Source organism: Glossina fuscipes, unplaced genomic scaffold, assembly GCF_014805625.2.
Source record: "Glossina fuscipes isolate IAEA_lab_2018 unplaced genomic scaffold, Yale_Gfus_2 0, whole genome shotgun sequence".
NCBI lineage: Eukaryota > Metazoa > Arthropoda > Insecta > Diptera > Glossinidae > Glossina > Glossina fuscipes.
The window spans coordinates 40,433,002-40,435,783 of record NW_023998414.1 but is presented as its reverse complement, the minus strand read 5'-3'; the positions used below and the strand labels follow the sequence as shown (position 1 = coordinate 40,435,783).

General features: G+C 34.6%; 1 protein-coding gene across 2 annotated transcripts in view; it reads left to right on the top strand.

The window, feature by feature from the left end:
* The window catches only part of LOC119644242 (teneurin-a), a 444,303-nt gene that overhangs the window by 71,631 nt on the left and 369,890 nt on the right, over positions 1 to 2,782 (top strand). The window lies entirely within an intron of this gene.

The window sequence follows — 2,782 nt, the reverse complement described above, 5'->3', positions numbered from 1 at the left end:
CTACTACTACTACTACTACTACTACTACTACTACTACTACTACTACTGCTAGTACGATTGCTGTCATTGTCTTCATCATCATCATCATCATCATCATCATCATCATCATTATCATCATCATTATTATTATTATGATTATATGATGGTTGAAAAGTCGACATTCGGTTATTTATCCTTTACACCAACTGTTGTTATTGCTGTATACGTCCTCGAAGGTAAATTTATATTTGGATCTGTACGTGTGAGTGCGTGTATGTATGCGTTTGTGCTTGTTTGTGTCACTCAAAACATTCAATTGCTTTCTAAATTACACACAAGTTCTTGAAAACATGCATACATGAGCAACTACACACGTATAATTGTTCCATTATATCCCATCATGGGTAATGCAAAACAAAAAAAAAAACAAAATCTGTTAATATGTGGGAACATTGTATATATATATATATATATATATATATATATATGCAGATTTATGCCTACTTCCCTCAAGCATTAGAATAGCTTTAATTTTGGTTTTAATCTACAATCAAAAAAACTACAGCAGCTGCCTGCCTGGTCTCTTATTAAATATATTGCTTATCCAGAAAGGAGCAAAGTAGTTCCATTTTGAAATTAGAGTTAGATACGAGTACCTCTCGCACAAACAAGAAAACTTCTTTTGTTCCTCTCATAGCACAATAAGGTTATCCTATTTTTCTAAATGGATCACTCATCACATATTTAATTTTACTTAGCCTACGGTTTACGATATATTATGTATGTATACTTGTCATTGTAACAATCAAATCGTAACGGATTCCAAATAAAATTCGTTTTATTTCGGTTTACTTATAGATTATATTTTAAGCATCCTAAGAAAACTAGCTGCCAGAGAGGGTTAAAAAATTTTCAAGATTTTTGTTTTTTATTTTTCATGTTTTGTTTTTGTTACAGCTTTTTCGCGACTTCAAAAGTAGCAGCATTCATCTAACACAACAAGTAAGAAAGTTATATTCGGCAATTCTTGCACGTAACTGTAGATAGACTGTTTCGTAAAGTGATTGTGGAAAGTTCAGTCCTCTAACTTTTATAATTTCTGAGAAACGAGCAAACACCCATAGATTTTTGTTAGGAAGAGCGGAGTTGCGTTCAGTTTATGATCCACCGCGGGCTTCTGCTCTAATCAATTGGGCCAATTTTCGATACCAACCTGCGTGCAAGAACTTCCAATATTTCTACCATATTTGAAGTCGATATTTGCATTTTTGCGAACAACACAGGGCCAAAAGCAAGCACCATATAGACACACAAACGGGCAGACATGGCTAAATCAATTCAAAACTTCACGCTGATCAAGAATCCATGTACTTTATAGGGTCTTTGAAGCTTCTTTTTGTGCGTTACATATATTATGACGAAAAACGAAACCCTCCTTCCAGTGGTAGGTATAAAAAAGCAAAGAAAATCAATCATATTCAACTGCAGCGAAATCTTTTCAACTCAACACCTTTTCAAGTAGAATATGAATGTTTCCTCCAGATAACTGTTGTGTTCTGACTTTGATCTTATGACAAAGCGTTGCAGGCGTTTGAATGTGAAAGGAGCGTGACCCTTCAAACGCTTCAGGTTCTTAAGGCAAGCTTGTAGGATTGATACCGTTGAATTTTGATAGTTCGACGTATAAACTTGGAAAAGAGCACACTGTTCGTCCGTATCTCGTAATAGCTTTCACAACCATTTCTTCTTTTGGCAAAATCTTGTAAGGATATTGTGAGTAAATTGTAAAAAGCTTCAAAACGACTGCAAAGTATATAAATTCTGGATCAGTTTCAAATTTGGAATGCACCTAAACAGGTCCGCCTGTTCTCAGGTCCATCTATCTGTTTGCGTAACTTTGTAGTATTTGTGGTAAACATTCTCCCGTTAGCGAAAGTGAAGATATCGTCGAAAGACTTTGCAAAAGAATTTGAAATGGATCTAAACTTTTCAAGAGACACGGCTACAACGCCCATATGCCTCTACGAGAAAAACTTTTCTTTCGAAAACAAACGAAATCAACCGCGCCCACTTCGTATTGTGTGAACATGAGAATTTTCTTCTTTTACTTCTTTTGTCTCTTTTTCGGGGTAAACGGTGATGATGGGTATTAGAGATTCGGTCCCGATCGAATGTACTTTTCTTGTTTATTTTTATTTTATTTGTTTATTTACAAAGTATGGATTTAAAGGCCGCCAGATAACTTAGTTCATATACTCGCCTGTATTGAGGACTCTACCATACTTGAGATTTGAACACACGACCATTGAGTTATTAGTCGCAATGCTTTGGCCAGCGGTGAATAATTTTATTTACTAATTTTCTGTCTTGATTTAACTGTAATATTTTTCTTTTCCCGTCTGACTGATAATGATAATATTTACGTAATTAAATAAAAAAAAAAGAAATGCTCTTTTTTAAACAAGAAGTAATTAATATTCCTCTGTCTGTGGAAAAATGGAGGCGACGTCTGACAGAAGAACTTGAAAAGAAGGAACGAAGAAGAAAAGGCAAACTTGAAAACAACCCCAATAACAATAACAACAAAAACTGTAATAACAGAAATATATTGCTATCACAATTAGTTGATAATTAGCTATTATTTTCAAACCACACTACTCCGTAATAACTATGACATGAATTTTCCGTCTATAGTAAGGGAAAAAAAAGTGAACTCTTTTTTTCCCCCTTCATGCCTAAGAAAGGACGAAAGTTATTGTGTGTGTGTGTGTGTGTGTGTGTGTGTGTGTGTGTGTGTGTGTGT